The sequence below is a fragment of the Myotis nattereri genome (assembly GCF_964212035.1).
Source record: "Myotis nattereri genome assembly, chromosome: 1".
Lineage (NCBI taxonomy): Eukaryota > Metazoa > Chordata > Mammalia > Chiroptera > Vespertilionidae > Myotis > Myotis nattereri.
This window is the reverse complement of record NC_138075.1, coordinates 47,772,150-47,786,010: the sequence shown is the minus strand read 5'-3', so window position 1 is coordinate 47,786,010 and position 13,861 is coordinate 47,772,150. Positions and strand designations below refer to the sequence as shown.

General features: G+C 44.8%; 1 protein-coding gene across 14 annotated transcripts in view; it reads right to left on the bottom strand.

Moving 5' to 3' along the window:
* The window catches only part of DAPK2 (death associated protein kinase 2), a 111,269-nt gene that overhangs the window by 64,820 nt on the left and 32,588 nt on the right, over window positions 1-13,861 (bottom strand). The window lies entirely within an intron of this gene.

The following is a 13,861-nucleotide window of genomic DNA, read 5'->3' as shown; positions in this document are numbered from 1 at the left end:
TTTCAAAAATATATGAAAGCAAAGATGCTTTGGTTGAAAGGGGAGCAACACAAAGCACTTGTCTGATTACTACACACACACACACACACACACACACACACACACCCTACCCAAGTGTGTCCCATAGGACTCCATGTGAAAACCACACAGCTACAGGAAACTTCCCTTACATCACAGCCTCCTGCTGTAGAGGCAGAAGGAACCTTTCTGCCTGAACAGACACCCCTGCACCAGGTACACCTGGATTTTGTCCCACAGCTCTTCCCACACCCAGACTCTGGAGTTCTCACCATCTACAGCAAGAGAGACCCTACAGAACTTCAAGTTTCCCAAAAGCTTAGGCTCTGACCAGAGGGAGAGAAATAGGGAGGAATCCGTGTATGTCACAGCTCATAAAATAAAATAACTACAGCTAGTTGGATTGGCAGTCATGCATACCTGAATATGAATTAGTTGAATTAGACTGCTTCCCTACCACCTGGCAAAATTCAGCTATGCTGAAGAGAAAGGAAATGTTGACGTAAGAGGAGAAGAAACTGTGTTGGGGATGGGGAGAACTGAGGCACTTGGGGAGAAGGCAGAACAAGGTGGGCCCTGCGGTGGAAGGCTTGGGCTGCCAGGAGGCAGCATGAGGGCACCTGTGTTGGCAAGCTGGGAGTAGGAAATGACAAAGGTATCAGAGGAATGTAAAAAGAAGGGTGGGAGCACGTCTGGTTGCTTACTCCGCAGTCCTTCCCTTATTTGAAACACTTAAGTCAACACTCTTCAACCGCCTCCACTACTGGCAAAACAATTTTTTTTAAAGTTCTGGTCTGCACTGGATCTTGCTGTGTGGCCCCATCAGATGCTGAAGGCAGGAACTTCCTAGCTCATTCTGCTATCTCTAGATCATTGTTCGGCCGTGGGGAAATGCAGCTTGCCACCTAGCAAGGACAGTTAACCATACCCGATGGTGCAATCTCCTTCCTTCCTCCTCCTTCCCCGAGCACTCACAATGGGTATGTTCTTCCCCCCAAATTCAGAGCAAATACACAGCCCAGACAGCAGCCTCTTCCCACCAGAGGGTGATGGGAAGGAAGTGGGGGCACTGACCCGCAATCACAGCTCCCAACACAACCTTCCTGGCATTCTTCCTCCCTCCCAGGGCCTGCGCTGCACTTCCCTTCCTGTCCTCACCACTGGACATGGCACCCCTGAGAACACTGCTCCCCAGAGTGTGGTCCTTGGACCAACAGCATAACTTCACCAGGAACTTGTTAGAAAAGCAGAATTTCAGACCCCACCCCAGCACGACTGAGTCAGAATCTGCGTGTTAACACTATGCCCAGGTGATTCACATACATATTATAGTTTGAGAAGCCCCGTCTTAGAAAATATTACATACAGCAAGCCTGCAACCAGTACCTAATGGAATCGTGGATACCCAAAAATTCACTCCAAATTCTCTTTGGTTCTGGCTCTTCTTGCTGAAAATCTGGACCTATGAGACTGTTTTCATACCTTGGAAAAGGCAGTATAACACTAATTAATAAATATCTAATGAATGACTCCTATGAATAAGTTCTCTTGAAGAGGAGCTTTATGATTTACGAAATGGTTTCACCTGAGATCTCTTATTTCATCCTCACCAAATCCCTGGAAGGCCCTTGGGGACAGGTATCACTGACTCCTACTACAGAGAAGGGGCCAAGGTCAGGACCCTAGGAGAAAGTGGCATAATCAGCCTCCACATCTGGATCCACAACTGATGGGAATGTTGTGGCTCAACACGGATTAAATATAGGGTTCAGAAGAAAGGATGATGTGCTTTGATTTTTCAATGTTTATAATTACAATAAACTAGAGGCCTGGCTGATTTCAGCCCGATCCAAGCTGAGGGACCCTGCCGGTGCATGAATCTGTGCACCGGGCCTCTAGTATGCATATAAGATCTTTGGTTAATCTCTTCCCACCCTCTCCCCTTCCCCACTTCGCTCTGAGATTCATCAGTCTGTTCCATGTTTCCATGCCTGTGGTTTCCGCTCCTGCAGTGAGCGTCTACCCCCTGGTGGTCAGTGCGTGTCATAGCTACCCAACAGTCGGACAGTCACACAGTCGCTTAGGCTTTTAAGATAGATAGATAGATAGATAGATAGATAGATAGATAGATATTTATCAGAAATTCTTTTTTATTTGGGCTTTCTGGTTGGGAACACGAATCAGCTTTACCTGCCCTGGTAATGAACAATATCCTGTATATGTACTTTAATAAAAAAATTCTTTCCCTTTGTAATACTTTAAGCAATAAATTAAAAAAAAAAATTCTTTGAAAATAACAGATTTTTAAAGGTCTTAAAGTTCTCCTGTTTATCACTGTGTCTTTCACAGCACAGTAATTTGCTCATATTTATCAATAAATGTTTTTTAATTAGTTAATTAATTGATAGGCAGGTGACCAACTGGCAGATTTATCAGAACATGTCTCTTCCTCTCGCACTGGAGAGGCCTGTAAACTGAGCACGAGTATAAGAAATTAGGCTCCTGCCTCTAAAAATAAAAACTAGATTCCTGATATCGCTTATTTCCTTTGAATCTGCCTCTCTCTCCTCAACAACAATCACTCATTATTTTACAGTCATATCTTATTCTAATTTCAAAGGCTTTTCACTATTCATAAAATAGCTAACATTTCTTTCTTTCTGTATTCGAGGCACCATTCTAAAATGTATTAACTCATAAACATAAAAAATAACCAAAAATCCAATTAAAAAATAGGCAGAGAACCTGAAAAGCATTTTTCCAAAGAGGACATACAGATGGCCAACAAAACATGAAAAGATGCTCAACATCACTGATCATCAGGGAAATACAAACCAAAACCACCATGAGATATCATGTCACACCTGTTAGAATGTCTATCATCAAAAAGAGCAAATTACAAGTGTTCATAAGGATATAGATAAAAGGGAACCTTATGCACAGTGGGTGGGATTACAAACTGGTGCGGCAACTATGGAAAACAGTACGGAGTTTCCTCAAAAAGTTAAAAATAGAAATACCATATGACTCAGCAATTCCACCTTTAGGTATCTATCAGAAGAAAACAAAAACACTAATTTAAAAAGATATCTGTGCCTCTATGTTCATTGCAGCATTATTTACAATAGCCAAGATATGAAAGCAACCTAAAAGTATATCAATAGATGAATGGATAAAGAAGATAAATATATATATAATGGAATTTTCTCAGCCATAAAAAAAAAAAGAATGATATCTTGCCATTTGCAACATGGATGGACCTAGAGGGTATTACGCTAAGTAAAATAACTCAGACAGAAGGACAAATACCGTATGATCTCTCTTACATGTGAAATCTAAAGAACAAAACAAATGAGCAAACAATACAAAACAGAAAGTCTCAAAGACATAGCAAACAAACTATTAGTTGCTAGAGGGTAAGGGTAAGGGGGGGGGGGGAGACCAAAAAAGTGAAGGGGAATAAGAGGTACAAAGTTCCTATCCTATATAATAAAAGCCTAATATGCAAATTATCCCTTCGACCAGGAGTTTGACCACTTGCTACGATGTGTGCTGACCACCAGGGGGTAGCACAGAGCACATGGGTGCCGGCGACGCGGCATTGGCAGTGGGCAGCAGTGGAGGCACTGCTGGCCCTGATGGGCCCTGATGGGAGTGGGACTGTGGCGGGATGGTGGAGCAGGTGAGTGAGCGGCACCAGGCCAAGGCAAGTGCGAGCAGGGGCCCAATCACCCCGCCCATCGCCCCACAGATGGCGACCAGCAGCAGCGCTGAGGGAGCCAGGCGGGGGGAACAGCTCTGATCGATCGCCCTGCAGGCAGGATGGTGGAGCAGGTGAGGGGGCAGCGCCAGGTCACCCTGCAGGCCACCCCAAGGCACCCCCACCCATGCACGAATTCATGCACCAGGCCTCTAGTTATAAAATAAATCACAGGGATGTAATGTATAGCACAGGAAGTATAGTCAACAATGTTGTAATCACCTTGTAATGACAGACCTACTAGACTTAGCGTGGTGATCACTTTGTTAGGTATGCTAATGGTGAATAACTGTGTTGTACACCTAAAACTAATATAATATGGTCTATTAACTATGTTTTTAAAGCGTGTGGGCAAAAACTAAATAAATAAAATAAAATGTATAACTTACTGAGTCCTTTTAATAACCCTATAAACGAGGTATTATTATTGCCCCCTGTTTGGGGAAACTGAGTAAAGGGTACACAGGAGCTCTCTGTACTTTGTTTGCAACTTTTCTGTAAATCTAAAATTATTCCAAAATAAAAGTGCATTCTAAAAACGGAGGTTGCTAATGGTATCTCCCTTACAGAGTTGTTATGAGGATTAAATGAACAGATAAAAGGGCTAAGAACAACATCTAGCCACAGTAGTCTCCATAGATATTATTATCTACTTTGTACCTACCCAGAAAATAGTCCTATTCTGTGTTTAATGTACTGAAGCTCATTTGGCTTACAAATATTTCAACAATGACTGTAACACTGAGCCTGAGAGGCATGTCCATACAATGAGGCTTTTTAATCAACCTGGGATCAAGTAGTCCCATAAAGTTTTTGTCAAATCTCATTAAAAACAATTTTTTAAACTTCAACAATTATCAACTCATAGATATCTCCCCCCTCCATTGGGTTATCTTGAAGCAAATCATCTGTAAATCTGTCGATATGTATGCCTAAAAGATAAGATCCTTCTCTTTAAAAACTATAACCATGGTACTTATCATGCTTTTAAAAATAATTCTTTAATATCATCAATATCCAGTTGGTGCTAATATTTTCCCTATTGTGTCACAAAGGTTATTTTACAGTTTATTTCACCAAATCAAAATCCAAATAAAGTTCATAATTGCGTAGGTCTCTTTTAATCTATAGATTTTGCTCCCTTCTCCTCCTCCTCCTCCTCTTCCTCCCCCTCTTCCTCTCTCTCTCTCTCTTTCTCTGTCTCTGTTTCTCTCTCTCTCTCTCTCTCTCTCTCTCTCTCACACACACACACACACACACACACACACACACAAATTCATTTGCTGAAAATACTAAGCTTTTTGACCTACAGAGTTTTCCACAGCCTGGATTTTGCCGATTGCACCCCCAAAGTGTTGTTTAACATGTTCCTTTGTCCCCAGTATTTCCTGTAAATTGCTGGTTGGATGTAGAAGCCGATCAGCTTCAGGTTTGTTTGTGGCAAAACTCCAAAGGAGGTGCTGTGTGCCTCCATCAGGTGGGACATGCAGCCTGGCTCTTTCTCTCTGTGATAATAGCAGCTTTGATGATCAATGCCTAGATCCATTCATTCAATAGGGGCTTCATTCTATAAAAAGTCATCATCACCACCCAGGACTTGCCTCACTTGGATCCCTTTGCCTGGATGGTACGGCTTTGTTTAGAGCAGTAGAGTGTTGAGGATTTTAAACTCCATCAGGGATACAGACTTTCAAAGCTGTCAGTGCCCCCCAGCATGATCTCTGCTCAGCCTCCGGACTGGTTTGGTGGCTTGTCCCCTCAGCTTTCGTCACCACAGTCGCGGGGTGGGCTTTTTCACAGATGCTGGGCACACACACAAAAGCACTGAGCACGTGCAGAACTGCCTCCTGAGTCAGCCAGCGGCTCAACCCAAGGACCCTATAACCCTGAGAGCCGCAGCCTCCTTTCAGCAGCCACAGGTTGTCCTTTGACCTCACCTTCTTGGCTTCGGGGCCAAAATCAGTGACGACTTCTCTTTCTTTCCTTTGAAACATTAATTCCTTTTACTCCCGTAGTTCCTTTTAGATGAGGATTTTCATGAGCTTTCAAAACACTCTTACCTGATCCTCCTAGTGGGTAAGTAAGGAAGATGACTAGCAGAAAGCCCCACTTCCCAGGCAGGGAAACTGAGCCCGGAGAGTTTGTCTGCTGTCCTGCTCTGGCCTAAGGTGGGAGATCTTGCCTTTAACAAAACAAAGTCATGTCGTCTGAGTAAGTCCAATACCAACCCTGTGGGATCCTCCTACCTGTGGTGTTGGGGAAGCCAGGAGGCTCTCGGCAGGAAGTATCCACTCAGCTTAGGGCAAATCATCCTGCCTAGGTTTTCCCAAACAGCAGCAATTTCAAACACTTTGTTCACTCTCAGGCTCTGCTGTGTGTGAGGCCATGTGTTTTGATCAGGATTTAGTAGATACATCCACCACAGAAACTGAAAACAGGAACAGAAACAGAATCCTCCTCCGACCTAAATCCCAGCCTCTAGCCCAGGAATACCAGGTACAGTTCAGGAAAGACATTCAGGTGCCGAAGAAGATGTGGGAAGGGAAACAACGCAGAAGGTGGGAGGCCAGCCACGTGCCCGCCCAAGATGGGAACGGGCTTGTACCAATCTGCCCAGAGGCCCTCAAGCTTGAGGCCAACAGCAAACACTAGGAGACAGATGGCCAAGGTGGGGGCGGGAAGGGAAAACAACCAGAAACTATGTTGCCCACAAAGGAGGCGAAGTGAAGACAAGGACTGGATCCAGGAGCAGAACCAGATCCAGCCTGCCCAGCATCGCTCTGACACCCCACCATTCCCAAGAGGGCTCCAGGACCAGCCCCCACTGAGTGATCCTCACCCAGCACACTGGTCCACCCAGCCTCCCCAGGCCAGCCTGACCCCTCTGCTGCCACAGCAGCACCTGCCACTGAGGTCTGTACCCACCTGAACCATGGCGCACGTGGCTTTTGCCAGTTTACCAAAAACAGGCCACCATCAGAGGGCACCAAGACACCTATCCTCATATTATGTCATGGTCTGTACAATATGTCAGCCATGGCCACCCCCAGCTAGGCTGTGCAGTCCTAGCACCTATACCAGGACTCTTAAGAGAAGCCGCAAATTCCTCCTAGCACAGCGGTTCTCAACCTATGGGTCGCGACCCCTTTGGGGGTCAAACGACCCTTTCACAGGGGTCGCCTAAGACCATCGGAAAACACATATATAATTACATATTGTTTTTGTGATTAATCACTATCCTTTAATTATGTTCAATTTGTAACAATGAAATTGGGGGTCACCACAACATGAGGAACCGTATTAAAGGGTCTCGGCATTAGGAAGGTTGAGAACCACTGTCCTAGCAGGACTGACCCACCCAAGGCCGGTTGTCCAAGATCCCCCAGTACACAATACAACTTAGAAAACCTCACTGAACCATGCAAATTCTCACCAACACCCTCACTTTACAGATGGGGAAACTGAGACCCAGCAAAGGGAATGACTTGTCCAAGTCTCTGTTCTCCCAGGCAGTGACAGATTCAGGACCAGACAGGTCTCCTGACAGGCAACCCAGTCCTCCTTCCCCTCCACCCCGCCTCATGTTTCAGGCGGCTCAGACTTGGCGCCTCCAAGGAGAAGGCCTGGCAGCTGGGAGAGGAGAAAGCCAAGCCCAGATTACATCAATCTCATGAGTAGCCAAGAAAAAAGTGGAGACTATTCTCCCCTCCCGCCCCCAGGTAACCCGGCTCCAGGAAACCACTGAAAACGCAGGAGGCTAACCTGGCTCAGAAAAACCCCTACCGGCTTCCGGGAGACGGGGGAAGCTAAAAGGCAGCAGTGGGCCATCCTCACGTCATCATGCTCATCACCACACAACCCTTTCTCCCATACCCCCAAATGATAAGAAGGCATAAGATCCCCCTCAGTCTATATATAATCTGGACCCTCAGTTTCAGCACCCCCAAATCTTCCCTCCACTCTCCTATCCTGACAACCTGTCCCCTGCTCACACCGCCCAACATGTCCATCTCTCCTCACTCGGCGAGACCTGTCCATCCTCGAGGGCCAGTTGGAAGACCCCTCCTCCTGGAAGGCTTCTCTGCCTCCCAAAGCCCCTCCTCTGACCTTCCAGCCTGGGAAAGTCAGCACTGGAAGGAAGGAAGGCACAGTCCCCTCCTGGAGTGTGAGTGCTCACTCAGCACCGGGCAGCTCTCCTAAGGCCTACTGTTACCTAATCCCTGCAGTTTGTTACTGGAAAAGGGATCACAAGTCCTACTTTTTGGCACATCAAACAGCTTGGGATACACAACAGTGTTTGATAGATGCCATTGAGCATCATTTATCAAGAACCATAAACCCAAATGTCATCAACTGATGCATGTAATAAAATCTGCTATATCCATACAATGGAATATTATTTGGCAATTGTAAGGAATGAAGTACTGATACTACAATGTGGATGAGCCTTGAAAACATTAGGCAAAGTGAAAGAAGCCAGTCACAAAACAACATATACTGTATGATTCCAGTTATATAAAATGGCCAGCATAGGCAAAATCCATGGAGGCAAAAGTAGATTAGTGGTTACATAGAGCTAGAGAGATTGGGGGAAATGGGGAGTGACTGTTAATGGGTATGGAGTTTCTTTTGGGGGCTGATGAAATGTTCTAAAATCAATTGCAGTGATGATCCATGCTCTGAATATACTAAAAGCCATTGAACTGTACACTATAAATGGGCGGATCGTATGGTATGTGAGTTCTATCTCAAAGGAAAAAAAAGAAGAAGAACCATAAAATACATTCTTTTCCTGGATGTCAACTATGCCTAAATGTGCGGGTCCTTTACGAAACACTTCCACATATATTGACCCTGGGTCATCTCTCAACACCCTGTGCAGTCAATATTATCACCATTTTACAGACCAGGAAGTTGAAGCTCAGAGAGTTAAGTAACATAGCTCACTAGCCACAGATGTGGGACTTAAATGTGGCCTCTGGAGAGAAGAGAAAAGAATACAGCTCCATGGCCACAGAAAAGCTGGAAACAAACTCAGCATCCTCTACTGAGGACTTGCCATGGCAATTACTTGTTCCGGATGCGATGGAGATTACACAAACATTAAAACGATAAATAGGAGCTCCAGGTGTTACAATGTTAAGTGAACACGCGCAAATGGTAAGTACAGTTTGATTACATTTTTGTTTTGTTTTAAATATAGGCGTGGGGCCAAAAAATGGTAGAGAACACAGATGCAGAAATGTGCTAGGATGATGAATAGTTGCGTGAACTCTTTCCTTTTAAAATTTCCTGTGTTGTTTTAACAGAAGGGAGAGGGAGGAGGAAGGAAGGGAGGGAGGGAAGAAGAAAATATACACTTGAATGGACACCCCAAGCAGCACAGCAGAGCACTATAATTATCCAATCAGGGTGAACTCAAGGTGGGGTCACACCACACAGGCCACTGCGCTGCAAAGTCACCAAGGGCCTCGCAGTCGATGGGAGGAAAGGGTAGGCCCCCCTTTTAAGTCTGAAAACATAACACCTCCTCTTTGTCAAAAGCAGCACAGCAAAGTCAGACAGAATTTATTCGGTCACTTCTGATCTTTCCTCTGAAATGTTCTTTGTGTCCTGGACACGAGGCCCCCTCTGTTTTCCCCGCTGTGCACACCTCCATCGTGGCATTTTGCTTGAAATTCTCTCTTTATATGTTCCTCTTCCTCACTAGACTGTGAGGTCCTCGGCAGAGCCCATCATCACCCATCCTTGTATCTTCAGGCATCTAATACAGTGCTAGGCACACAGTAGGTCTGCAGTATGTGTTTTCTGAATGGAATTAGCTAGACTCTCTTCATACCTGCCACACTCTTGAGCTAGACTTTTATGGATAAATAATATGCCTAGCACCACCTCCTGATTAGCAGTCCTCCCCCCACTCCAGTTTACCCCATATATCCCCAAGTCTGTCTTCCTGAAACACTGATGTCACCACATTCTCCTCTGCTCAAGACCTGTTTTCCCTTTCCCATCAAGACTGAGTGCCTTGGCCAGGCCCCAGGGCCCTATCATCACCTGGCCCCATGCTCAATTGTACTCTGGCTTCCCGGCAGGCACAGCCCAGCACATGCATTCCCACCTCCAGGCTTCTACTAGCCCTGTTTAACTGTCCTGAGATACCTTCTGCCTATTCAAAACCTACCTCTGCTTACGTTCAAGTTCCAACTCCTCCTGGCCACGCCAACCCCCAGGAATCCTCGCTCTGAATGTGTCAGCTTCCAAAGTTGAGCACACTTACACTTTTTTCCCCTGTGATTGTCTTCTCCCCACCCCAAAACTAGCTTAATCTTCTTAAGGGCAGGGCAATGCCTTACACTTCTTCGGTGTGACCCGCCGCACCCACTGTAAGACAGGCACATTAGAGAAGTTCAAGACTTACGGTTAGGTCTGAAAATCGGGAACACAGCCATGGTTAGTAATAACAAAAGTGATTTCCAGTTGGTGCAGAGGCTTGTTCTAGGCAGCTGGCACCACTGGGGCATGGGTACAAGGGTTTGTAAAAGGGGCTTAGAAATTTAAATCTGTGCCACTGAAACTTAGCTGAGTTCTCTCTAGCACATGACGGTATAAACCAGTGCTTCTCACAGTGTGCTGCCCAGTAGCATCAGCATCTCCCAGGAGCATCTCCCAGGAGCTTGTTAGAGATGCCAAATCAGAAACTCTGGGGGTGGGGTCCAGCCTCTATGGTTTGACAAGCCCTTCAGGTGATTCCAATGTCCACTATTGTTTGCGAGCCACTAGTGTAAACACACAAGAGGAATATCCTCAGATACCAGAAAGAACAGCTCCTTCTACCTCTAAAGACTGCTTATGGATATAATTTTTAACTCAGGCCTTCCTGTTTACTATGACTACTACTGCTATTACTATTACTGAAACAGTAGTTAGAAATATTGGCAGAGAATGCTAAGCAGTTGATAACTATCAATATTACTAGAAGTAGCAGTACTGTTATTACTGAGTATTAGTAATGGTAATAGTAGCAGTAATAATAACAGTTATTGACTGTTTAGCACCCTCTGCCAATCTTTCTAACTACAGTTTGTGGGAGAAAGTGATTGAGTGGAAAATAAAATCTATGTAGCGTGAAGTATAGGCATCCTTGACCTTTTCAACATTTGTCTCTCAGTCTTAAACCAACGATTTCTTATCATTCCCGAAGCCCAGAGGACAACCTCAGGCAAAGGCTCTGTCTGCCTTCTCAGTCATCTGGATTTGCAGTTTGCATTTTAATTGTTCTAAGCCTCTACAAGAGGGTTTGGTCTCTAATTTGCATACCAACCCCCACCTTTGAAAACATTGGATCATCTGCTGGCATCTCCAGTTTTATCTGGTCCAAGCTTCGCATCCCCTCATTCTTCAGCATCTGTCTCAGTCTGCGCATCGCCGGGTGGGGTGGTTTGTGTGTGCAGTGGCAGCCCAGCTTCCTGTAACTGTGTTTATAAACTTGACCTGACCCCATCAGAAGAGGGTTTGAGGGTTGGCCTACAGTCCTGGGGGAGAATCTGCGGGGCACAGCATCGCCATGCAGAGGTGGCTGACTCACACTGTGGTCTCCGGGTTGTGGGGACACAGCAAGAAGGCAGACTTGGAGCTACGTGGCAGAGGGCACCTGATCTGGGCCCTTAGAATCAGCAAGTGGTCAGGGCAAGGGAACAGAGGCAGCATAGAGGCCCTCAGGATAAATGAGGCAGGTTGGAGTGGAGGATACACAGGGGGACTTTGAACCCTCAGCTGCACCTCCTGTCTGTGAGCCTCCTTTTCCCTACTTGTAAAGTTAGAAAGTGAAAATGATCTCAAAAATTCCTCCCCCAAACATTCGAGTGTTTAGGAGAAAAACAATGCCACCGCCTTATGGACACTGTAAGTCAGCGCCATGGGTGACAGCAATGTTCTGTAAGCGCAGTGTCCACTGCAGTAGCCACTAGCCACGTGGCTACTGAGCACCAGGGCTGAGGAACTTGTAATTTAATTTTAATTACATTTAAATTTAAATAATCACACATGACTGTGGCTACTGCATTGCACAGAGCAGCTCTAAATGAATTCATGAAATGCAAGTCCTTTAGAACCCTATCTCCACATAGTAAGTGAAAAGAAAGAAACTAACTTATCTTCTGGTTTTAAAATGATTTAATTTACATGGCAGGAACTCTGAGCACCCTTGAAGAAGTCCCAGAAAGCAGCACCCCTCTGCCTGGGTCCTCATCCCAGCCTTCCCACCAGCCAGCTTCATGGGAGCAAGCAGTCCCTTCACCAACCTTAGTTAACTAACCTTACCTCTCTGGGCCCAGTTCCTTCTGTAAAGTGCAAACTAGCCACTCCGACTGTGGCAGGACAGTAAGAAGCTAGGGAAATTCCTGGGCAGGTGGAATGGGGAAACTAAGACAAGAAAAGTAAACAAGGCCAAACAGTTCAGGCAGCTGCAGCCAGCTGGTGAATGGCAAGACCTTATCTTCCCAACCAAGGACACTTGAGAGAAAATGGCTTATACCTCTCCTCCCTAACCAGAGAATACATAGCTTAAATCACCCAGGTCCAGAAAAACAGAGAACAAAGACCAAATTAATGCCATTTTTGCCAGCTAAACCCAAGGACAGATAAAGTCTTGGGGACAAATAACAAAACCCCCAAAGTAGTATCATTTGAAGGGGGGTCTTAGGCAAGAAAGATAGTTGTTAGGGCAGGAAGAGGAGAAAGAGAGCAGGAAAAGGGAGTTGATCTCACCTACTGCACAAAGAAGTCAGCAGTCTTGGGACTTGCCAAGATAAAATTGGCAGATGTTCTCAGAAATTATTGGAAAAGCCATAACAATGTAAAAGGGGAACCTTGAAACCTATAGGAGGGTAAAATATAAAACCCTTGAGCCCCCACCAGGTGGAGTGCTCAGACTAACCAGGTTGCCCATTTGTGCTTTATGCCAAGTGGATTCTTAATAAATTTGCTTGCTTTGCTTCCTTAATAAACTCACTTGCTTTGTTTCAACACTGCTTTCTGTCATCCATCGGAATCTTTCTCATCACAAGAGCTAAGGAGGAGAGAGCCAGCCCCCTTTGACACAGGAAGCTTTCTGGTAAAACAACTTTCCCACACAGTTGTGAGGACACAGAAAGGCTGTATCCTATGATCCTTAAAAGTGTCAGAAAACACATATTACTGTCCCCATCCATCACTGCTGGAATACCTTCCTGAAGCCTCAGCAAATGGCCCTTTAATGCTGGGAGACTGGGGAAAGGGGGGCATAAGGTGGCAGGGGCAAGGGGATGGGCAAAGTTTCAGGCAGCCACTGATTTATCATTTATCAAACACTCAATAAAATATTCTATGTGGCTTAGATGCATGCAATAAATGTGCTACATCAACCTGCCAACAATTTCACTCTTCAGAATTGATCTAACAATTATACTGGTATAAATGTTACACAAAAGTTTGTCTTATTTACCACTAAATCCTCAGTGTCTAAAACCATACTTGGCAGATAGAAGGTGAGTAAATGAGGTATGCAAATGTATATACAAGGATGCTCATTATGGTAACAACTTAAATGTCTACAAACAAGGGCACTAGTTAAATTCATTATGGTCCATCTATAATAGGTGATCTATGTCACTGTTAAAAAGAACATCACACACACACATTTATACACACACATACACAGCGCACGCACACACACACACAAACACACTCACACACACCACTGAGGGGAAATGCACAAGATTAAAGAATCATATTTCAGAACAACATTCTGAATCCATCTTACATGTACAGTACAATCCCATCTACATTTTAAAAAACAATATATGCACATATGGTATAAACACATAGACAATTTCTGGCAAGATACACAGAAACTTAACAATGGTCACTTCTGAGGACTGGGCCTAGAGAGATTCAGGACAGGGAAAGAAGCTTTTAAGTGCACTAGTTTGTTTTTGTTTTTGTTTTTATTAATTAGTTTTATTTATTTTTTTAACAACTTCTTATTTTAATGTTAAAATTTTACACATTTTCCATTCTGTAAATGTGGCACAGATTTTTTATCGA